Source organism: Centroberyx affinis, unplaced genomic scaffold (genome assembly GCF_046629955.1).
Source record: "Centroberyx affinis isolate AG114_WGS23_722 - 3 ecotype Tasmania unplaced genomic scaffold, CSIRO-AGI_Caff_v1 ptg005444l_1, whole genome shotgun sequence".
Lineage (NCBI taxonomy): Eukaryota > Metazoa > Chordata > Actinopteri > Beryciformes > Berycidae > Centroberyx > Centroberyx affinis.
Window position 1 is genome coordinate 131,762 of NW_027282724.1, and position 25,652 is coordinate 157,413.

General features: G+C 41.4%; 1 pseudogene; it reads left to right on the forward strand.

The window, feature by feature from the left end:
- The first annotated feature begins 20,856 nt into the window (after positions 1–20,856).
- LOC139667322 (piggyBac transposable element-derived protein 4-like) lies at positions 20,857–22,517 on the forward strand (annotated as a pseudogene).
- The last annotated feature ends 3,135 nt before the right edge of the window (positions 22,518–25,652 follow it).

Below are 25,652 nucleotides of genomic sequence, written 5' to 3' on the forward strand. Positions count from 1 at the left end.
GAAGTGGATTTAGTGCGCTGTCTTTCTTAGAACAAAGAGGGTGAGACTTTACCCCTAAAAGTGCTGTGAAATTGATCTGGCAACCACTGACGGGCATGGGAAGAGTCCGCTGATTAAAGGAGACATCCCATCCTTCCCCTTGACCAATGCCAACCTCCAAGCGCTGATCCTTATAGCAGTTACTGCCACTGTTGTAATAGCACATGGTGTTGTCCGGCAGGTGCTCTCCTTACCCTTATGAGTCACAGCAGTCCAATACCAGCGAAAAACAACAACTTTAACTTTGTATACAACTCAGAGCAACTTGTTTCATGATTATGATTCAGTGGATGTACCCTCCGAATCGATCAAGACTGCAAGATAATCCGGTTGCAAGATTGATGGAAGTTATGAATGATTAGGTGGTGAGGAAAGGGATATTGGAGGACTGAGGATTGAAAACCCCCAGCAAAAATGACCAATTACTGCAGTGCTGTGGTTTAAAACAGACATTCGTATGATTTATAATGTGAAAGGAGGCCCTTGGAGAAAGGCCAAGGCTTATACAATTAGACCAGCCTATTCGAGCCCAACCTTCTCAGAACACTTGGCCACTTTTAAGTACATCAGTCAGAGAGAAATTTGCTCCACTTTACTTTGGTGGGATAATTATTCATGCGCTGTCATAATTGCATCCGAGCATGCAGCCTCGACCTCACTGTACTGCTTAAGCATACTTCAGCCATTTTAATTTAACAGTCAGCTTCACACTCAGGGCACTGGGTGGCATGCTAACTATTATGTACAAGAACTTTTGATACTGCAATTAGGAAAGCTTTTTTTTCCAAAATAGTTATGTATGTTTGGATATAATGAGGAATATTAAGTTTGGACTGTAGTGCCCTTTCAAAATGTGCTGCTTCCATTTTCCAAAGTTCACCTCAGATGGTTCTATTAGGTGGGTTAATCTGTTGAGAAAAATACATTTACTGCATATCCTAATCTACTGCACATAGCACGCTATTGCCATTATATAGTACAATAATTCAATGCAGCACATTAGGCTATATCATCAGATGCTTAAAGACATGAACTATTCTCAACTCTCAATATTAGTAAGCATACCAAGCATTGCCAAAATACTTAGCTACATGAAAAATAACATTCCCCAAGCCCAAGACAGAAACCAGAGACTGCAGGGCTTTTTGCTGCAAGTTAATGTGTAATGGCACACCGGCGTATACCTCCACACAGAGTGAATGAGGAAAGATGGAAAAAGCAAAATGCTACAGTCCTCTGGAGGACTGACAGAGGACACCGGGAAAATATTCTGGTTCAGGATAAACCCTTTATCAAGCTCTCAACAGTCTTGTCTGGTTGGCAAGTCCAACTGAATGTTGTATTGCCATGCTGTTTCAGACAAAAAAATCAGGTAAGACCTCCGACGACCTTGAACATTCATTTTTTTAATTCATTTTAAGTCAAAATCTAATTATCGTCTGCTAATCAACAGACCTTATGCTATGCCAAAGCTATTCCACTGTGGATTTTCACTGAGATCATTACAAGCAAACATCATGAATATGAGCTTATAAAGAGACAAGTGTATAGTCCTGAATGTAACAGACTTGCATGATTTCTCTCATGTAAGGCCAGTGAGAAAGAAAGAGAGACCTTCAGAAAGGTCAGTGGAGACTCCTGACAACCCTTATCAAAACTACTGCTTGATAAATAAATGTAAGGTTGCAAAGTACTCCAAATAGCTTTACAAAGTTAAAGCTTTACAAAATTCAGTAATTGTATGGCACAGTAAAAATTCATATTAAAACTGCTTTATAAACTGTTTTGAACTGATATCAGAACAATGTTTAGGCCCTGATTTCACAAAATGAGTCAGGTAGCATTTTTGCGCTATATTTACAATGCTTTTCAACATTGGTGCAGACTGTTCTATCTACATGTATTCATGTTAGCTGGGCACCTTTGCAAGTTAAACAGTAATAATCATCTTTTCAAATTTCTGTAAGTTAAGTTATGAAGTGGAAATTAAGTAATGCTCTCAGTTGTTCTCCTGGAGGTTATCAATAACATTTCTAAAATTCTACAACAAAGTGTTGACTACCCAGGCACTTGAGCACAAGAGGAAATACATCATATAATGGTGAAGGTAAGCATGGTTGTTACTGTTTTGCAAGCACAGTCTTTAGGTGGAGCTGTAGGCTGTGCGCCTTCCTGACATGACACTTTTGAGTCTTGGTTCTCTGGTTTTCTGGCTTTTGAAGAGCTTATCCAGAGTGTCAGTATATCTATATAGCTGAAACCAAATCCAAGCTGCATCTGTAGGTCTCCTGGAGAAAAGAAAACATGTTACAAAGATGAAAAATCCATTCAAACCATACAAGTGTGGTCCTGAGACTACTTATTATAACGACAGCCAATCACCAACTCAGTCACCATTAGCTGGTGTGATGAAATCATATCAGCCTCAAGCATTTCACTGCTTCACATGGTGATATTTTAACTTCTAAATGAGGTGTATTTTCCTCTCGTTTAGCATTCAAAAGCAACTAGAGACAGATTTTTCAGCCTGGGAAGCTTCAATTTAGCTTGATTTTATTCAAATTAATTTGTGTTAAACAGGTAAATATTACCATTAAAGTTGCAGAATCTTTCCAAGGTGCAGAAATTATGCTCACCATCACGGACATCATATATTCTAAACTTTTGATGTAACATCAGAAAACATGACATCAAAATCTCAAACAGAAAATTACTGTAGAGCTTAGGAAAGAGCATCACACTGTAGGATAAATCACAGTGCTAGACAATTTTTTTTATTTCGGTTTACATTGTTTTTTTAACACTTTGTTTTCATCCTAGTTTTAATTTACGATGATAATCTTGGACTGGACCAAAGTTGACATGTTGTGACCATGTCCTTTCATGTACTTCTACGCATTCTCCCGATAACGCATTCGATAACGCATTCTCCCGATAAGTTCAGTTCAAGCTTATTGTCACATACCTTTAAAAAGTACAATGTACATTCAAATGCAATGAAATGCATCTGCCCTGGCTCTATCTCAGCCCTTAAAAACTATATATAAATAAGAATAAATAAAAAAACAAAAACAATAAATAAGAAATCCCACAAATAATAATCACTATGAGTTATGTAAAGCGCTACTGTTCAGTAATCTAACCGCCTGGGGGTAAAAACTGTCTTTGAGGCGGCTGGTCCGAGCTCTGATGCTCTGTAGGCGTTTTCCTGAGGGAGGGAATGAGAACAGACCATGTGCTGGGTGGCTGGTGTCCTCCATAACGCCCGGGCCACACAGCCCGCGTGAGCAGCGCGTAAGGCGCGGCTCGGCTGCGGCTCATCCAGAGATTCGGCGTCTCGCCTATTTTTTCAGCGTGACGCGCGCGGTTGTCAGCACAAATAGACAGGGAAAATGATCTGTTGGTAGTTATATTGACATCATACCAGCAACATTATAGCTTTCAATACAGTTTCAATGTCTATATCTGTAGAATATGTCACAGACATGAAAAAAAAAAAAATCTGTTTCCGTTTCAAATTAAAAGCCTTCTAGCGTTTCTGTGGACAGAATCCCTTCATTTGTTAACACAAGGCGTCTATTGTTAAATATTTGCAGGACCGTGTTGTAGAAAATTCAGTGACTTGCACGGCTAAATTAGTGGAGTACCGACTTTTAATTGTGGAAATACGGTAGTCATAGCAGAAACTCCACGTAGGCTATAGGCAGTATTTTTCCGGCGCTCGCTCGCGCGCTCTCTCTCTCTCTCTCTCTCTCTCTCTCTCTCTCTCTCTCTCTCTCTCTCTCTGAACGAGGGTAAACAAAAACCACGCGACTGCTTCCTTGGTACAACTCTTGACTTTTCGGACCGCTCATCAACATATAAATTACATATATAATGACATGAAATTAAACATTCTATGGCCATTATCAAAGGCAAACTCAATGTAGAAAGATAGGCGGCAGCGCCGCAGCAGCAACGCTCTCTGTGTGACACCACAGGCGTGCGAGCCACAGCAGTTCAGCGAGGTAGCCGTCACGCAGGCGGTGTGGCCCGGGCGTAATACTTAGGGCCTTCCTTCTACAGCGGGAGGTGTAAATGTCCTGAATCTGTGGCAGTGGTGTTCCTATGATTTTTGAAGCTGTTTTTACTGTCCTCCTCAGTTGTTTGTGGTCTTGTTCAGTCAGGTTGCCAAACCACACCAGTATGCCTCCAGTAAGGATGCTCTATGGTAGCCCAGTAGAAATTTACAAGGGTTTTTGTGGACATTCCATATTTTTTAAGGCATCACAGAAAGTATAGTCTCTGTTGTGCCTTCTTAATGACACAACTGATGTTTAGAGACCAGGAGAGGGAGTCTGAGATCTGAATGCCTAAGAATCTGAAGTTATTCACAATTTCAACAGGGACATCGTTGATGTAAACTGGTGGCTGCACAGTTTTGGACTTCCTAAAATCAACAATTATCTCCTTTGTTTTCTCAACATTTAGGGAGAGGTTGTTGTCTTGACACCATATTGATAGGTCCCTCACCTCTTTCCTATCGTCCTCATTGTTGTCATTTATCAGTCCAATCACTTTGGTGTCGTCCGCGAATTTCACAATGCTGTTATCATGATATTTGGCAACACAGTCATATGTGAACAGACTGTAGAGTAAGGGACTAACGGCCGAAATACATGGGACACGGGCGCGGCGCGACACATCTGCCGCACAATGCCCGCAACAGAGCGCGTCCATTATAATCAACTGATCAACATTATAATCTCTATTTTTGCGCGTCTGGTCTATTTTTTCCCCTCTACGCGTGGCTACACAGCCCTCAAACAGGTAAAAACTCCATAGAACTGTGTAAAATACGAGTACAATCTGTTTAAAAATTATTAAAATAAATATCTCACTGTACCAGAGGCAATGTGACGCAGCAGAGCAACCTTGTGGGTGTTTTTACATTGCACATTAAAATAAATCAATCAAATCAATGTGTATCCATGATCCTGTAGTTAAAACGATCTAGTTAATTAATTCAGTACCAGTTAATATCGCCTACACTTCCAAACCCTGCATAACCAACTGCATTATCACTTGGCAAAACTCAAAAAACAGTGAATCCGATCATCTATGTGGCACGCAACCACACGCTACAAAGACGGAGTCTGTGTAGCAGGTAAAAAAAACCCGCTCCGCCCCGCCTATGTGACGCGTCGCGTCCGTGTCCCATGTATTTCAGCCGTAAGGCAACAACGCTGTGGTGCTCCTGTGTTGCAAATTATGTTAGGTAGATGAGTAGCTGGTATCTACTCTCACTGTCTGAGGTCTGCCTGTCAGAAAGTCATATAACCACTCACAGATGGAATTACAAAGACCAAGGTCCCTGAGCTTTAACACCAATTTACAAGGTACAATGGTATTAAATGCAGAGCTGTAGTCAATAAACAACATTCTGACATAGGCGTTTTTACCTTCTAGATGTTTTAACACAGTATGCACAGCCAGTGATACAGCATCTTCCACAGATCTATTTGACCGATAAGCAAACTGTAGCGGATCAAGGTTGGCCGGGATGTTAAGATTTATGTCTTAACTAATTTTTCAAAGCATTTCATTATTACTGAGGTTAAAGCAACAGGTCTGTAATCATTAAGACAGGATACAGGTGTTTTTTTGGGTACAGGCACAATAAGGGTTTTCTTAAAGCGTAGGAACCACACAGAGTGACAATGACAGGTTGAAGATGTCCGTAAAAACATACGATAGCTGACTAGAGCAGGTCTTAAGGACACGGGATGGGATACCGTCTGGGCTGGCAGCTTTGCATACTTTGACAGATTTAAAAACCTTACTCACATCATCCTCTGTCACTTGGTGTGTTGCCTCGTTGAGTGAGTGCTCAACAAGATTTTGTGCATTTTCTGGTGGTCCCGAGTCACACTCAAAGCGGGCATAGAACCTGTTCAGGTCATCCGGGAATGAAGCGGTGGTGTTGGTAAAACCGCCTGGCTTGGGTTTGTAGTCCCTTATCGCTTGCAGTCCCTGCCACATGCGCCTGCCGTTGTAATGCTGTTCTAGTTTATCACGGTGTTGTTTTTTGGCTGATTTGATGGCTTTCCTCAGCTCGTACCTGGCTACCTTGTAGCGGTCCTTATCCCCTGCTTTAAAAGCGGTAGTCCTTTATTTCAATCTCAGCCGAATGTCGCTATTAATCTAAGGTTTCTGGTTCGGATAGGAGCGGATGGTACGAGTAGGAATACAGGTGTCCGCACAGAATTTAACATAGTCAGTAACTGTTTCGGCGTACTCATTCAGGTTCAGAGGGTTCCTGAAAACTGACCAGTCAGCTGAATCAAAACAACCCTGGAGTTTGAGCTTGTTTTCCGCCGACTAGCACTGTACTGTCCTCAAGGTCGGTTTCCCGCTCTTAACTTTATGCTTGTAAACAGGTTAACACGGATGAGTGGTCCGATTTCCCAAAATGAGGCCGCGGAATAGACCTGTACGCTCCCATGATAGTGGAGTAACAGTGATCCAAAGTCTTGTCGCCCCTGGTAGGGCAGCTGACATGCTGGAAGTATTTTGGTAGCACCGATTTGAGGCTGCAGTGATTGAAGTCCCCCGCCACAATGGAAATAGCCTGTGGATGCTGATTCTCGTAGCCGCTGATTGCGCTGTAGAGCTCTTCCAGAGCTACTGTAGCGTTGGCTTGTGGTGGAATGTAAACAGCAGTTAGCAGGATGGAGGGGAATTCCCTTGGTATACACTTGATTGTAAGGTGTTCCAACACCGGCGAACAGGACTGGGAGATTACACACGCGGTCTAGTTGGTACACAGAGAAGCCATCAGGCTGTATGGCCCTGTCCGGGGTGTTCTAGGTCAACCAGGTCTCAGTAAAACAGAACACACAGCAATCCCTCATGTCCAGTTGGGAGCTAATACGGCAGTAGAGCTCATCTAGCTTGTTGCCAACAGATTGTACATTGGCTAGCAAAATGCTATGGGTGGGAGGCCGAGTAGGACGGCGCCATAGCCTAGCCAGGACCCCGCCTTGTCTTCCACGTGTCCGTCTGTGGCTCGTGCACCAAGATACCGTAGGGTTGTAAACAATGTCCTTTAGTATCTCCGGAGGTGCAAACAAGTCTGGAACATTTAGTCTTATGCCCAGTAGGGTCTGACGGACATAGATAATCACTGTAGACGTAGTGTGTGTGAGAAAGCTAACAATTACTGCCTAAACTAATACAAGGGAGAGAGAGGCTCGTAGTGTGTTTTTTTTCAGTCGGCAATGACAGCTGTGAACAGCTGATTGCATTTCAAATGTACAACTTGGACCTCTCAGGAAAACTGAGTAGGTCATTTTCTGTATTTAGCACTGATACATTTGATCAATTTTGTGTTTACATAATGTCAGCTTGTTAGCTAGCTATCCATCTGGTAGGCTAACTATCACTACTTGCACACTAGGTAATGTGTAGAAGCTAGCGTTAGAAATGGCTAGTTGTCACATTAGCTTTGGCTGCTTTGCAGTTTAGCCTGCTGGCTTTAGCTAGCTAACAGTTCAGGTTAACTAATCTTACTGTTCTCAAGCTACAACTCAGTGTTTTGGAGTAGCGACTAGGACTAAAGACAAGACACTTTACTGTGTCACAGTTACCCACTAAATATATTAGTCATGATTTGTACACAGACAGTTCTTGCGTGGAGCTCCATGATTGCTCCAGCTGGGGTTGCTAGAGTTGTGATACAACTGCAGCATCAATATCATATAGGGTGGCCATTTCCATAACACCAAAAAGGAGGACACTTGCAGGATTCAGTGAAGCCAGGATAAAAACTGAAAAATAATCCCAAACCTATAAGACATAATAAGACTCTACTCACCACATAGTTGAATGTCTATTTGCGATACGTTTGCCCTTTCCTGGCTGCTTCCAAGAGTTTTTTGTTTGTAAGGAATTTCCGGCACGTCTGTGCACTCAAATGTGAAATTTACACAAATTTGCAGCTCTGCCTTTACACTGTCCACATCCAGACGATTTTTCTCATTTCTCCATGCTGAGGTCATCATTGAAAAGACACGTTCTGTATGTGCATTGCTACATGGGATGGAGAAGATGTAGGCGCTGACCTTCCTCAGATTCACAAGTGGGACATCTGCTTTGGAAAAGAGTTTCGGATACCGCTCCTCACTGTGGCAACCTTCCATTTCTGAAGAGCTGAGAATAGCTTCCACCATGCCATATTCCTCATAGAGTCCATCCATATCAAGGTCTTTCAGACTGCAGGCCTGGACTGCATCACTGTATTCTTCATAAGACACAGCAGTTGTGAGCCCAAGCTTTGACACTTTGCTATGAAAGCTGTTCTCAGAGAAGTCATACCTTTCACTCACGTATTTCTTGGCTCTTTCATAGAAAACAATAAAATCAGCCTCACATTTCTTAGCCAGATCAGGGGTTAGCTGCTTGAGTTTGTTGTTCACAGCAAAGCCAAAAAAATTGTCCTTTAGCCTTCTCTCAAGTTTCCCTTTCAGTTCAGTCATTACCTTAAACAGAGGTTATGCTAAATGATTTGGCCTCAGGTGCTTCAATGCAGTCTGAGAACACCTTTAGAATGTGACTGAGGAGGAGAAAATACATCTCAGATACTTCAATGCCATCCTCTCCAAAGCATTTCCACAAAATCTTGGAGCATTCCTCCTCACCTAGACTCTGAAAGTAGCTAGTCAGGGGTTTCCAGTACTTCAGGATTCTGTCAATGGATGGCAGCAGAGACAACCACCTCGTGACAACGTGCCGCAGCAGATTGCGTTCCTCCACTTCCACAAACTCGCAGAATTCCTTCAACTGTGCCGTTCTGCTAGCTGAGATGCTAAAATGGCTGTAAACCTTAAGCACAACATTTTCAATGTCAACATCCAAGCTGCCTGCTGCATACCTTGTTGCATTGTGCAGAATATGGGCTAAACAGTTTGCAGCAAGCACGTCCTTTTGAGCCAGTTTCAGCTTCTGATAAACACTGTTGTGTTTTCCATAGTTAACGCTGGCGTTGTCTGCTGCATCTCCAGTTTAGCCAGCAGCTGATTTGTTATAGCTTCCGACGATTCGTTGCTATCACTGTAAAAATCCAACAGTGCATGTTAAACGCCCTCCTCAAAGTGAAAATAACAATGGGAAAACACTTGATTGTACCTTTGTTTGATGCATCAGTTGCCACTGAATAATGCAGTTCATTTTCTTTTATATAATCCACATGCGTCTGGACAGAGTAGGGTGCTAGGACATTTTCGCACAAAGATTTGGCTTTTGTTTTTCCACAGGTCACCCCTTTTGCTATTGATGAGTCGTTGTAGATCTCTCGATCAACTTTTATTCCACAGTCTACACTCCTGTATGACTGGTGATGCTTGACTGCATGATAAACTTTACAAAGTTCTGCAGCGGAGATTTTGTTATCTTGAGGCGATGAAGCTTCACGGAAAAACGATAAAAGTGAAGAGGCACCTGCGCTCTGATTGTTGCTTTTGTGCTTGTCTGTGCTAGCATGTTTGTCGATGGCGCCTTTCCCTTTGCTGCTTACGTCCACATCGCAATGACACAACGTGCAAAAAGCATGGAAGTCGTCCTTTCTGCTTTTTGTGATGAATCCATGCTCTTTCGACCATTCAGGATTAAACGAAGTCTTTCGTTTCGGCATTTCTGCCTTTCAGCCAATAATTTGTTAGACCACACGTTTAAGGGAATGTATACTTACACATAGCCTATTTTTTTGTCCGGCTCAAGGCTGCGCCGGTAGACGGACACGGTATTTCAAAACCGGACTGTCCGACCTAAAACCGGACGGATGGCCACCCTAATTAGAGACATACACTCTACTGAACCTGCTCCTGACCATTTACAGTAGCCAGTATGATTCTGTTAAGGATATAAGATTGGTGAATCGGCCCAGTGTGAACTGAATAATCTTGGATGTCAGTCAACTGCCTGCCTACTGAGAGACCCTCGACCCCTGACCAGTCAGTGCTGTGAGGCCTGCGTTGACCTGTTAAGCCCAGTATCAAAACTGCCCCATCCTCCACTATAGAAAACAATATAACATTTTTTTCAGCAAGTTATAACAGATTCAGTCATGCACAGATCATATATGGGATAATTAACTTTAACATGCTTCATGAAACGTTATGCCTCTAAACACACTTGAGGTTCACAAAAAATAGCCTACATTGATAAAACACACAAAACATGAAGCTTAGTACATAATATTTGAGATTCCCATGCAATTACTTAGTTTTGACATAGGAAACATAATGTAAAATATCTATCTTGGAAAATGGCCACATTCAGGAAAAACCTCTTTTAGCCAGAGGGCATTATCTAACTTTTCTTCTCAGGAAAATGGTCGGGGGAAAAAATGTCATGTTGACCTTGTGCACAGCCATAGCTTTACAGGTCCTTTTGAGCCATCCATTTGAAAAAGGAGTTCATCTGTTCTCAGTATGGGTTCCCCCACGGGAAGACAGAGTGAAACATGCTTACATCAGTCCACTTTGCTCTGCTTCAAGGAACCTTAGGCCTTTTCTGACACAACCTTAATTGAACAAATAAAAAAAATGTTATACCTAATTTAAAGGCAACCAGAATTCAAGATTAGAATTGCTACATGTTACTCTTATGGTCTAGAACAGTCTATTTACGTGAATAGGAATAAATCTCTCCCAAAGCCACAAATGGAGCAGCGTCAAACTTTGGTTTGAGGCTTAGTTTTCTAGTTTATGGCTTTGGCAGACAGTTTCTCATGTTCAGAAATATTAATTTCACTCTCTTAGATCATATAAATAACATATAGGAATGAATAAATAGTGTGGTGATCCCCTTTTTTTGTCCGCTATAACATTATAGCTTTTGACATCCAATGCTAAGTTATTTAACTTACATCAAGCACACCCAGTAGGAGTGTGTATAAATACATGTTATTTAGCAACCATATCAATTGCATTAAAAGACACAAACATGTGCCATGATATTACCAGTGATAGACATGCACATTATGCCAATTATTAATCTGACATAGAGGCATGACATTGACATGCCAGATTTCCCATGGCACTGCTGCACAGTTGGTCAGTCAGGCCAATAACATCCATTAGTGGAACGCTGAACATGGACACAATATGGACCTCCCTGTTCGTTTATGATAAGGCATGTTAATTAAACTGTCATACTCCAGTCTTTATATCCACTTGTGTCAATATCAGCATCGCGAAAACAAAATTATGGAATTCATTTCCAAACCTCGATCACTGCAACCCGTTTCAAAGGGTGGCAATCAGTGAGGCATATTCCTTAAAAGGTTATCAAGGTCATTAAATGTTGGAAAATACCACAGTCCCCAAAAACCAACCATGCACTGGGCTGTTGTCACCTATTCAGATATGCATCTGACATCTCTCTCCCCCTCACACACACACACAAACACACACACTCTATGAGACCCGTCCTGCTGATTTCCACAGAAATGAATTCAAGGTAAATGTTAAAAAGCCATGCAGTGCAGGGCTCAAAGTGGCAGCATGTTTCCTCCTATGTTGTCGTCCGCTGAAAAGCACTTCAAAACCGCACATGGAATGACTAGCCATGGGAAACTAAATGTCATGTAGCTCCAGGACAGCATCAGACTGGGCTGCAGGCATAGCCACGTACATGTGTACATGCCACAGCTTGTGTACGCACACACGCACGTACACACAAGTTCCAGTCTTTAGAGGATTATTCAGTAGAGCTAGAACTATGTAATAATATCCATTCTTTTATTGTGTTGGATACATAATATGCACTGCACAGTTCCAGTCTAGTCATATCCCTAACTGCTGAGGAAATGTGCCTTAAGTTATGAAAATATTAAATAGATGATGTGTGCTAGATGCCAGCTTGTGAAAATGATCGCTTTTCTGAATTGCCTCCAGATCAGACACATCATTATAAACGTTGCACTGTTTGAATTGTATGAGTTAGGTCTTAAAAGTCAGTGCTCAGTGATAACTTTGAAAGCTGTACCTACTGGATAAAACATAGGTACAGTAGGACCAGTATATACAGTAGGTATAGAAGGATCAGTATACTGAGCTACTACAACAACAACAGCACAGTTTCAAATGTTTTATACAGATTATCATGGACAATACAAACAAAAGACTGGATGAGATGACTAGAGAAATTCAAGATCTTAAACTGAGTATTCAGTTCACACAGAAGGAAGTCGATGAAATCAAAACAGACAACGCGAAACAGGCTGTTGATTGCAAATCCATGCAATCGGATTTTTTCAAGGTCTGTGAGGGGCTTTTAACTACTACGGGGCGGGTTGATTACATGGAGGGGCAGTCAAAAAGGAATAATTTGATCACTGAGGGAGTCAAAGAATCGGCAAATGAGGGCTAGGCTGGGACTGAGGAGAAAGTACACAAACTAACAGGGGAAAAGCTGAATATGGATCAGCGGGTTATCGAGGTGGAGCGAGCGCACCGTACTGGTACACCTGTTGCCAATAACAGACCTAGGCCGGTGGTTGTAAAGTTCCTCCGATACAAGGATAAGCTGTCAGTCCTTGCAAAGGCCAAACTCCTCAAAGGGACCAACATCTTTATTAATGAAGATTTTACTGAGGCAGTTCACCAAAAGCGGAGAGAGCTGGTACCTGCCATGCGGGCCTATCTGAGGCATGACCGTCTAATTATCCACCCTCCTAACCAACGAAAACCGGAAAGTCAGTGACTACTTTCTGGCCTGTCTTCGCAAATTGAGGCATGTCCATTTATTTTTTTTCTATTATTTTTGGTTGTTGCTGTGCACCATGTTATGCATTCTGTTATATTGTCACCTGTTGTTATTTATTTTTTCATAGGTAGGCTTATTTATGACCCAAACCTACAAACATACATTGCCTTTTAAGGACTTAATAATTGATCCTTTTGAAGTTGATATGATAAATAATGAATCTCCCTGGAACGTACTATCCAACAGTGATCCTGACATTAACTGCCTCTATGCTATGAACCGAAGTGTAACTGATAAATGCAAGTATTTCCTTCAAGACGAATTTAAAAGTCTGTGACCAAATTCACAATCACAGTTTCTCATTTTTGGACATAAATGCTCGTAGCCTCTCTAAAAAAATTTTGACCATCTTGCTCTTACTATTTCTAACCTTAACTTTCCTTTTTCTGTTATTGGTATTTCAGAATCATGGTTACGTAAAGATGATTCAGACTATTACACTCGAGATAACTTTAATAAAGTTCATAGATTCAGAGAAGATAAAATAGGAGGCGGTGTATCTTTATATGTGAACAATAACTTGGAATATAAAGAAAGAACTGACATTGAACAATGCTTTGAGTGAACGAACCATATGATTATAGGCTGTATCTATAAGCCTTCAAATTCCAAGATATCTGATTTTATTAGCCATTTAACCAATGTTCTTTCTATAGTATCTCATGAAAACAAAAAATGCTTTCTTATGGGTGACTTTAATATCAATATTATGAATGCAATCACTGATGAACAAACTCAGTCATTCCTAGACAGTCTATCTACTTTCTGCTTTAAACCTGTGATTTGTTAACCTACAAGAATAACTTCAAAGTCTGCAACATTAATACACAATATATTTAACAATGTACTTGATAAAGAACTATTCTCTGGAATTTTATGCTCCTATTCTATCTGGAGCACACTCACTGGGTGAACCAACGGTAATAACACTCTTCATCTTGATCTTGAACGATATCTGGTATTTTCTCTGTTCCCTTTTGCTCTCTCCCCACCATGCCTCTTGCATGCGGTAATTGCAGACCTGAAACTCGCTGCACAGTTCAATGGGGTTCCAAATGAATATGATTATTCTGGAAAATCTTATTCATAAATCATGTACCGATTTTAAAAATGGCTCCACTTATGAGTCGTATGGCCCAGCTGCTATGTTCGGGGTGGCTTGAGTTGTTCTGTGCGGAAGCCAGACAATAAGGGCTTTAGCATCAAAGTGCAAGTGAGATAAATGATTCATGAGCATCTGCTGTTGTTTGGCTGTCCTCCTATGACACTGTTGGAGGGTAGGAGAGATTTCCTGTGGTCAGGTCATATACAGTGGTGAGCCAAAAATATACTTTCACCGCCATTCATGATGTCCTACCAATAGCATGCTACAACATTCTCCAGGGTGGAAGTAATAAATTACATTTACTCTTGCTATCGCACAGCTTTTTTTGTGTGCTTGCACTTTTTGGAGTGTTGTGGGAATTTTGCTTTTATTTAAAGGTACAATCCACAATTGATGGAATTGCGCCGTCTGTCCTCCTCTGTGCTCATTTTGTGTTAAGTAAACATTGTGTTGGAGAGGGTGGTGGGGCTAAGTGCAACAGTGACACCTCCAGGTAAGCGTATAAGTAAGGAAAGGAGGGGGGAGGGGTGGGGGGGGGGCAGAGCGAGGAGCTGGATTAGAGATGGCTAAATTGAAGCTGGCCATCTAAAATGCTAACGCTAGGTAATTATGTGTGTTCTCTGACTCTCAAACTACTGATCCTCCACCTTCAACTAAGAAACGGCACACAGAAAAGAAACTTTGCATGACCGTTCCCGGCACCGGATCAATATTGGCTCAGCATGTTTTGGAGAATGGAGAATGGACACTAAAAAATTCTAAAACAACACTAAAAAACTTGAAAGGGTTTTCCAGTGACAAAGAGCAAGTTACTGGTCCTACTACACCAGTAAGTGTAAGTAAGTAAGTAAGTACTATATAAGTCAAGCTTTACATTGTTCAAAATTATTGTCGCCTCTCACCATCCATAAATTTGATTTAGTGGTCAGAGTGGGTAGGTTAAATCCGGCTTTGGTTGACTTGAGGTACACACCAGGACACAAATTGAGTTTGCCTGTCTACGCTTGGTATGTGTGTGTATTTGGTAGGTGGCTCTGCCAATCATGTACGTTTGAGCTGAACTAAAGGAACACATTATGGATGATATTAATCTGTGTTTCCTGGCTCTACCTCGCCTCCTCTGACCTAGACGAGGCCAGGAAACACAATGCCAAGAAAGGACACGACATGATATATGGATCTTCTTCACTTTTTCAAAAGAAGAATAAAGGTAGCATACGTTATGTGAGAGGTTTGTTTAAATGAGTGATTGATTGTCCAAATCTGGAAAAACTGCAGCTGTGGGCTGGTGAGCTGACTACCACAGCGGCCAGATGGACACTTGATGCTAGCTTGGATTACCACTGGCTGATTTGGCTGGTAGCTTCAAGGTTAGATGGCTACAAGCTACAGCTAAAAACTTCGTTTCCAAATGGAAAATGGATTTTGAAATATTTTTTTTTGTGTGTGTGTTTTGCTACAGTCAATATAATAGCCTGCTGGATCATTCAAATTGTCTATTGTGTCTCCAGGCTGCCAGTCGGGTTCATTCTACCATTCAGCTCTATGTATGTGGGCTGCTGAACATTAAATGCATAAAATCTATTTCCCTTCACATGAAACGTCTATATTATTTTCAACTTGAGACATTGTTTGACAAGTTATTTTAAGAAGTCAGATATTTAACCTAAGTTTCCATACCTAACAAACAAAAGTAGCTTACTATTAGCTTGTACTAATATTATGAGTTACTGAATAGGCACAACCTTTGATTAAATATAACTCATTGGATTTGGATTGGATCTTTTTTTTTTTTACAGTAAACAGACAGATGAGGAGATGAGCATATGCAGTATATCATATATAGCCTTTAAAGTTTTATATATTCATTGATAACTGAGTCTCTCTATACTCGACATTGATGTATTTTACTTTCAGGGGGAGGATGTCCCCGGACCCCCCTACTATGGTCCTGTAACTTCCTCTGGGCTGAGCCCCAGATGTTCTGAGATCCCCACATTTCCCCCTCTCTGGACGGCATTAGTATTACCAGGGGAGGTCTGGTGATTGGTAATTTTTGCCTCAGGGCCACAAAATTGTATCCCATCCAGAATGAAAATAGCCCTGTCCGGACAGGATTAGTATTGCTAGAGGAGGTCTGGTCATGCAATGTTTTTACCAGAGTGATTTCAATCCCCTGCGGATAACGATTTTTGTTAATATAGCGTGTGTCCCTGCGGGAGTAATAGTTACCATGCAAATGTCCCACACTGTTTTTCAGTGAACTCATGCCCTCTGTCACTTCTAGTTGACATCCATCAATGTATATATATTGATGTATGTGATTCATAAATTACAAATACTTTGTGTGGTAGATATATTCTGGAATCTGACTGTGATTCATGGGAGCAATACACCGTCTGGATCATTCAATAAAATCACTGACATAATGTGCTAAATTACATTACCAATGTTGCCCTATAATACCAATCGCGCCCAGACGGGGCTTACCGTGCCAAGTATTTTTTAATTTATGAATCACATCAGCTAGCCAGCAAGGTTAGCTTTAGCTAATGTTAACATTCTGGGGCATATATTTTTGTAATTCCTCTTGCACAGGTGTGGGAGGGTGCACTGCAGCACAAATCACGGATTGTAACTTTAAGTATGTTTTGACTTAAGTATACTATGCTACATTTTAGTCTAGCTAGTTTGCTAGCCTTGCTAATGCTAGCTAATCGGATAGCTACAGTAGTAGCAAAAGAAATAATGTAGCAGTGTTATTGAACTGAACTGAAACAGGACTGGGTATTTTCATTTTTTAAATGACAGATCAAATAATGACAGAAATTTCAAACTTATTTTTAGAACGCTCAAATTGCAGTACCAAAACAAGTTGTTAAGGCAGTTGTGGGAAAAGGGATTCATGCTGCACTTAACCATGCTCTCCAGAGCAAAGCACATAACCATGCCAGTTGCACACCATATTTTAATTTGGCCTCTTCATGTCATTCTGTCTTAAACCTGCATTTTATGTGGGCTGCTACACACTCGCAATTAACATAACAACCTCATTTGGGAAACTAAGGGAAAGACTTGGGGGGTTTATGAGAGAGGGAAAATGAAAGGCAAAATAAAACTAGATTGGGAAAGATGGAGTTGGTGAGGGAAGGAATAAAAAAAAAAAAAGTGAAAGTCATGAGATCCAAATCAGCTCCTGGCCCTTAGCCATGGCCTTGGTCCATTCAGACTCTTATAGAGTTCTTATAGTTCTGAGTATGTTAGTGTAGAAAATAGGGACAGTATATAGAAACAGCCACCAACACATTCCTAAATTGCTTGATTCATGCTTTACCTTTACTAATTTTACTTCTACTCAAAGCTGCACTTAGCCACTTTGCACGTTGGCAGTTAGAAAATGGCAGTGAAAGGAATCTCTTTCAAAACTCAACTTCAATGCCCAGAAATCCCATAAGGTGAGGTCAGTAAACTGCACACAACATGCTCATGATTAACAACCTTGCCGGTCTCGTTTGTGCAGTGATATTATTGACACAAATAACTTTCTCCACAAAGCCGACAGAAATTTGCGCTTTTATTTGCAGAAAATTGTGGTAGTCTTCATGTCTTGATTTTGAAATGTGAGGCAAATGGCACTTTGCAATAACATGATTGGTCAGCAATTACAGGGGCCAAGCTCACTGCTGTTTAGGAGACACCTATTTCACTTTTAAGACTCAACTCATCACTTCCCGCGTGGAGACGATTTCCGATTACTGACACCAGAATTCCATTTGGGCAAACAGACCGAATCTACGGCATCTCATTTAATGGTGATGGAACACTCTTCCCTGCTGCAGCTCCACACTTCCCTAGTGCAGCTTTCAGTCAAATTTCAGCAAAGTAACCCCCACTTCTACTTGAGTATACTATTTCGGTACTGTTTCCACCTCTGAACATTCTATTCCCAGGGACACAAAAACAATGCTATGCCAGGGTGCCAAAATTGTGTTGTGGGAGTGTATGCGCACACACATGCGGGCACGGTGTGTGTATGCATAAGTGATGTATGTACCGACTTGCAACTGTTATGTACGGATATGGTGCGAATACGAACGACTGTGGATAAAGTAAACAGGCCGGTCTCCTTGAGATGGAAACAATAGGCTATAAATCATTTAGAAAAGAAGGTAATGGTGCCAGATATTTCAGAAAACTATAAAGGTCAGCTTCAAGTTCCTACCAGCTGCTGTTAATGTCACCCCCTCCAAACACTACCTCAAGAGGCATTCATATTTTTCTCTCCACAAAGCATGTTGATTGCATTTCATGACACGGCATTTATTTCCCCGTTCTGTCTCGGGAGCTGACAAAATGGTGCTGTCAGTCCTTCCGCAGGACTTCATGTTGCAGTGGCTTTCATCCAGGGCAGTAAGTGCAAAAGGTGGAAGTACAGCATGGTAGTTCATTGACGGATACACTTACTTAGAACCAGTTGCAGCGCCAATTGACGACGGCTGGGAAAAATAGAGCACGGTCAATATCACTCTGATGGAGAACAGGCTGGTTGCTGCTGCTTGCACTGCCGACTGTCAGAATACAGATAGTCAGGAAATTATTACAACAGCATGGAGAAGGTCAATAATATAACCCACTGGAATGTACTCTGAATATCTGACTTACCTGTAGGTTACTTTGCCTCCAAAATCTGTATGCTATAGTCTTCTATAGTTTTTCTGCAGTAACTGTAATGGATTACAGTCAGCACTGCTTTTTATAGATTACTGTATACCCATTACATGCAATATTTTACTCAACCCTGATTAGGACCAACTCCTATTACCGATCAGTGTTCCCTGACTCAACAAAAATATACTGCCCACTAAATGTGTTCATAAGGACATACTTGTACTGCGAGGACTTTGGATCTTAAGTTTGGATGGTTCATAGTGTTTGTGGTGTGTTCACTTAATGGTTAGGCATCACTGTGTCCAAACTGAACCGACCAGCACATAATTGCTGTTAGAGGATATTTATTTTTTTTTGCATTACTTAGAAATTATTTGAAACACTAAATAGCCTGTATGTACTACTTACCCATAATCCACTGTAGCACTATGTAGATAAAAAGAGACTCAGTGTGTATTTATTCCTTTGCAGTGGTGTCATTAGACCCATTTTAGGGGGGGGTTAGTCACCATTTAATCTATTTTGCCCCCATAATGTAATTTTTTAGCCTTTAATCGACTGCAATATGCAAGTTGTTTGACCTTACAAATGCAGTCTTTACACATATGGTTCTGCATTCCTCTCAGTGCTGCTCCTGCATTTCTGGTGGTGAAGCTCCACTGAAAACAGTGCAGTTCTAGGTGTTTGCAAGAGCTGCCCAAAGTTACAGAGAACGATGCTGATCGAGTATGCTTTGTCTTACATCCATAATTACAAAATCTAGAATACATTTTGACACCTAGAGCAGGTGAACCCTATGTATGGGTCACAAAGCCAGGCTGGATAGAATGTCAATTAACTTTGTCGAGTTAACTGAAATAGAAAATAGCCGCAATCCATGATTGTAGGGTTCAAGTGCAAAGAGCAAGCAGAAGGAACAGAAGCAGAAGATAAAATGTAGCTGGCAATTGTGACATTGTGAACAGGCCTGGATTAGAACCCACAATCTTCAGCTTGAGAGACAAATGCTTTACCTCCTGAGCCAAACACCTCTCTGGAGAAAGGAGAAAAGAACTAAACGGAGAAGTATGGTGATACTGCTGATGACTGAAAGGTTTTAGAACTCTAATAAAGCTGTCCATTAATCAATTTCATCATGGCTTTACAAACATCATCTTTAGAGTACAGACATCATTTGTCTTTAGTTTGATGAAGATTGATCAAACTATATTGAACATGTCACATTGTCATTTTATGAAACTATTTGCAGCTGAATATTTGGCTCATCTGTACACTCAGTTTTTAAGGTATCATTATAATTTTTTGTATGGTTACTAATGAGGGTATAACGATTTTGAAAACCATGTTTTTTTTCTGTAACGTACGGTTTAGGAGGACAACACTGAGGGATCACACTCAGTTTTTACTATAAACAGAAGGGGACGACTCTAAAATCGATGACAGGTACCAGTGTAGGAAAGATTTCTCACTTCAGCCGACATGTCCTGAAAATTTCTGCTCTCTTGGACAAAGTATTCAAATTTTATCCACATTTTACCATTTTACCCCTTTTTAACCAACCATGGTTATATTTAAGTATATGGTGTTGAGTTGCGGCCATTGGACAAGGCCAGGTTTCAAAACGTTAACTTTAACAAGATTACAGGAATTTACAAAAAAAAATGATTGTGGTGGCCCCTTTTGACTGTTTCTAATGAAACTTGCATATTATCTTTGGGGTCAATTTGACCCCATTCAATGTTTAACGTCTCTAAATAAATGATTGACATCATTTTTTTTGCTTCATATTTAATGAATTTTCCTAATTTAATGGGGACAAAATTAACATGATGATATGTTTTCAATGTCCTGTACACATTTTGTACACATCGGTGTTCTTTGGGGTCAATTTGACCCCAGGCTGTTTTAGCTGTATAAAACATATAAGAAATATCAACACTTTACACACATTGTAAATTGTAACTATGGTTGTTTTGGATGATATTGAGGTCACTATAACATGCAATTTTATAATATTCAAGAAACTTCCCTCTGCTTTAGGGCCCTAACCTAACATAACCATACCTGTAGGAGTGCGAGAACCACTGATAGTTCACACGACATGGATATTTGAGGACATTGATAGTTCACACAACATAGGTTGAGGAGCAAACATATAAAAGCTTGCACAGCAGCCTTCTAAACCATTTCACTTGGTGCTCTGTGTGCTCTCTCTTTATGCTCTCTCTCAATTGAAAATGACCTCCAAGCAAAGGTTTTCTGTCAATGAGGTTTTGTCACAGCTCTTTGACAGCGAAAGTGACAAAGAGGAGAATGTGTCTGAGACAGAGGATAATGTTGAGGACCCTGATTATGAGGCATCCTCCTCCTCTGATGAGAGTGAGATCCTTAGTGTTGACCCTCCTGTTGTCTCTCAACCACCAGCAGACACGTTACCTTCCAAAAATGGAACGATATTATGGTCCCTCTCCCCACTTGAACGACAGGGTAGACTTAGAGCTGCTAATGTCATCAGAATGGTTCCAGGCCCTACCAGATACACTGTCAGCCATGTCCAAGACATGAAATCAGCATTTGAGCTCTTCGTAACACCATCAATTGAAAAGGATATACTTGAGATAACAAACTTAGAGGGGAGGTGCGTGTATGGGGACAGTTGGAAAGACTTTGATGTGACCCACTTGCAAGTCTACATTGGGTTGCTCATTTTGGCAGGAGTGTACAAGTCAAAAGGCGAAGCAACAGCAAGCCTTTGGAATGCTGACACTGGAAGGGCAATATTTCCAGCCACCATGTCTCTAAAGACATTCCATGTTTTCTCCTGTGTCATATGCTTTGATGACAGAGAAACAAGGCAGGGCCGACGAGAGCATGACAAACTCGCAGCAATACGGGATGTATGGGACAAGTGGGTTCAGCCATTACCCTTTCTTTACAATCCAGGCCCCCACGTGACTGTGGATGAATGTCTGGTTGTATTTCGTGGGCGCTTTCCCTTCAGACAATACATACCAAGCAAACCAGCCAAATACGGTATCAAAATAAGGGCAGCATGTGATGCACAGTCCAGCTATACCTGGAATATGCAGGTGTACACTGGTAAATCCCCTGGGGAAGCACCTGAAAAAAATCAGGGCATGAGGGTGGTACTAGACATGGATGAAGGACTGAATGGTCATAACATTACATGTGATCATTTTTTCACATCGTACGCCCTGGGTGAGGAACTGCTGAAAAGGAAGGTTACCATGTTGGGGACAGTGAGAAAAAATGAGCCGGAGCTTCCCTCTGAGCTTCTTACGATGAAGAACAGGAAGGTAACATCTTCAATGTTTGCCTTCACTGACAGAGCCACTCTTGTCTCCTATTGCCCCAAGAAAGGGAAAAATGTCCTGCTGATGAGCACCATGCACAAAGATGCCGTCCTGAGCACCAGAGAAGACAGAAAACCACAAATGGTCTTGGACTACAACGAGACAAAGGGAGGGGTTAATAACCTGGTCACAAGGTCACAACCACATACAGCTACCGACGCATGACTGCCCTTGGCCCCTTGTAATTTTCTTCAACATCATTGATGTGAGCGCCTACAATGCCTTTGTAATATGGAGCGAAATAAACAAGGACTGGAACAGCGGAAAACGGAGTCGAAGGAGGATTTTCCTGGAGGAGCTGGGTTACGCGCTGGTGAAACCTCATATCGAGAGAAGACGGTGCCATCCAAACGGAGACACACACCCCAACTCCTCCAGTGGTTCAAACTGCAGGCAGGAAACGTGGCAGGTGCCAGGTCTGTCCCAACAGAAATGACTCCAAGACAAGCAACGCCTGTGTGAAATGCAAGAAATACATCTGCAAGGAGCACGCACGCACTCTCTGCACATCATGTGCACAGTAGTGCAGACAAAAGGCTGGACTGTACCTTCTGGTGGCCTGTAGGAAAAATAATATGCTGTTCATATTCTGTCTGCGTATTCTGTCAAACTCATTTTGTTGACTACGTAACTTTGTTTTTTTTATCTCACACACATATTCGCATACATAGCACTTACAGTAGCATAGAACAATCCCTGACACAATGCTCAAATTTACTTTTTATAGGTGTTTTTTGTAAATAAAGAACTGTTATGTGTTCCTTACTGATGTTCTGATGATGATGATGATGATGATGATGATGATGATGATGTTCTGTTTTACAAATAAAATCCTTCTAAATGTTTGAAATTGTGTTTGTTTTTCCTGGGGTCAAATTGACCCCAAACATAATACATGCTACTGTTCTTGATAAGAGAAATTATTTTTCTTAGGGTTAGGGTTAGGGTTAGTCTTAACAAAAGTCTGTACTTAGAAATAATATGAAGCCATTAAAACACCAAAAAGATCTTTCTTTCCAATTTTAGGTCAGAATAGAGAATACCTTTCCCCTCGAAAGCCAGCGAACTTCCGCATGATGCAGCCCCTGTACATGCTCACTGCCCAGGTCTTTGCACAGCTATTGAAAGCATTCTTGGCGCTCCGTTTAATGTGGTTCACCACTTTGACGACATCTTTCAAAGTTTCATGAAGCACTGGCACCATATCCTTGGCTGCTAAGTCCTCTCGATGCAAAAAACAATGGTTCCAAGTCGCATTCGGTGCCTTTTCAAGTATTCTCTTCACCACCCCTGAATTTTTTCCGGTCATGGAGGCAGCGCCATCAGTTGTGATTCCGACGCACATATCCGAGCTTAGGCCCATCGAACCCAAGTACAAATCCACAGTACTGAAAATGTCCTCTACAGTTGTAGTGGTGGGAAGATCTCTAGTGCAGAAAAAAATCCACAGTAGCCTATACAGATATGCAAATGAATGTCCTCTCTGTCTGCGACCACACGCCCCTAAGGTGCGTCTTGGCAGAAATAGCCTGCAATTACTTTTAAAAAATTGGCGAATTTTCAGCAGCGGTGCCGCTACTGAGTACAATATAAGTACTATACAAATACTATAGAAAACACTTGTGATACAGGCCTACTTAGCCTTGTGTTATATCTCTGTGCACAGAGCGTCCCCGTAACCATAGTAATTCACTCTCACTCCTGCCTGTGTGCACACGGCGCGAGGAGAGGGAGAGACGCTGTGCTGCTGCCAGTGCCATATACACTGCATTTTACGGCGTTTTTTTTTTTACAAAACGAGTTTGAAAAGTGACGTAATAAAGTGACGCTTAGGCTTGCCATATGAATTTGTTTTTCACTGCATGAGAAAATGGAGTTGTGGCGTGAGAGTGTGTGAATTGCGTGAGTCTCACGCTCAATGCGAGAGAGTTGGCAGCCCTGTGATGATGACATGACAGAGTGAAAACAGTGACAGTAATTTGTGAAGAACTGGCTCCAGTGGAGAGAAAAGTGCTACCAAGTCATTACTGTCTGTGACCGATGTATCAACCATGTCACACTGAAAATGCTCAACAACTTCAGAATAAATCTCTTTACCTGATTAAGCATGAGTAAAATCACAGAGCCACAGGCTGCCTGTCTGGTGATTGACTTTCTGTAAGAAACCCAAGATAACACTCAACATACAATAAATATGAGTGGGGCATAAATCACAAATGCAGAGTTTAGTCTATGATCTAGCGAACGTGTCTATCTTTAACTAAGTTAACTTTCCTAACGTTAATCTATATGTGTTAGTTGACTGTAACGTTATGCTAACATTATTACCAGCATAGCTTAGCTCAACTTTATCTAGACTGAATCACTTCACATCGGATGTAAGATTTATATAAATGAAGCCAATGTTATATGGAGCAACATCAAGAATGTCACACTGTTCTTGAATAAACAATAGGGTCATATCTGGATCAGTTAGCCCATAACTCAAACTATGTTTTCTCCGAAGAGCTAACAGACAGCAGAGTGCGGCAGGCGGCGGCAGCAGAGTATATGTACCATCTCACTTCGCCCCTTCTACCTGCCGAGGGAGTTTCCCCAGCTCTTCTTCACCCTTGTCTACATTCATCTGCAGGCGAACATCTCTTCAGCCACTCAGCTGATCGCGGAGGTGACCGACAGACTGGACGCCCTTTCACCTGACGCTCCAAAATGTATTTCAGGAGATTTTAATCACTGCCAAGTACGAACAGTATGTCACCTGTGCAACTACTAAGAAGAACTCCACTATTGACTTGTGCTATGGCTCAGTGCCTGGCGCTTTCAGATCCCTGCCCATGCCTCCTTTTGGAGCATCCTAACACAATAGCGTACTTCTAATGCCAATCTACAAGCCCATCTGTAAGCGACGAGAGCAAACAGTAATGCTGGACGGAAAACAGCATTGCCAGCTTACAAGCTTGCTTTGATTGTACAGATCGGGATGTCTTCTATAGCTCATGCTCTGACTTAAATGAACTGGCACAAACTGTCTCTTCTTACATATCCTTCTGTGTGGACACCAATATTCTCTGTAAAAATATTACAGTATTCCCTAATAACAAACCACGGCTTACCAAAGAACTAAAAATTGTCATAAACAAGAAGAAAATCATTTTTTATACAGGGAATAGCCAGGAAAAGAAATAAATTACCAGAGAAGTAATGAATGAGATAAGAAAAGCTAAAAGAATGTATAAGGATAAGGTGGAACATAAGTACAGTAGCGGTGATCTTCGGGCAGCTTGGAGGGGAATCAAATCTATGTCCTCAATCACTCAGAGAAACAGTGACAGGAAACCTCTTAAAATCGAGGGAATAAATGATGCCGATCTCCCAAATATTTTTTAACGATTTTTATTCCCGCTTTGAAAAACATGACTTTTCTGAAAATATCTCTCTCCTTAGAGAGTCTCTCTCTTCTGACTGTGATATTGTCATCAGGCAGGAATGTGTTAGAGATCTTTTGAAACACATCAGGAAGGCCCCTGGTCCAGATCACATCTGTGGGCATACACTGCGATACTGTGCTGACCAGTTTAGCAGTGTCCTTCACCATATCTTCCAGATGTCACTTGATTGTAACCAAATCCCTGCTATATGGAAATCTTCTACTGTGATAC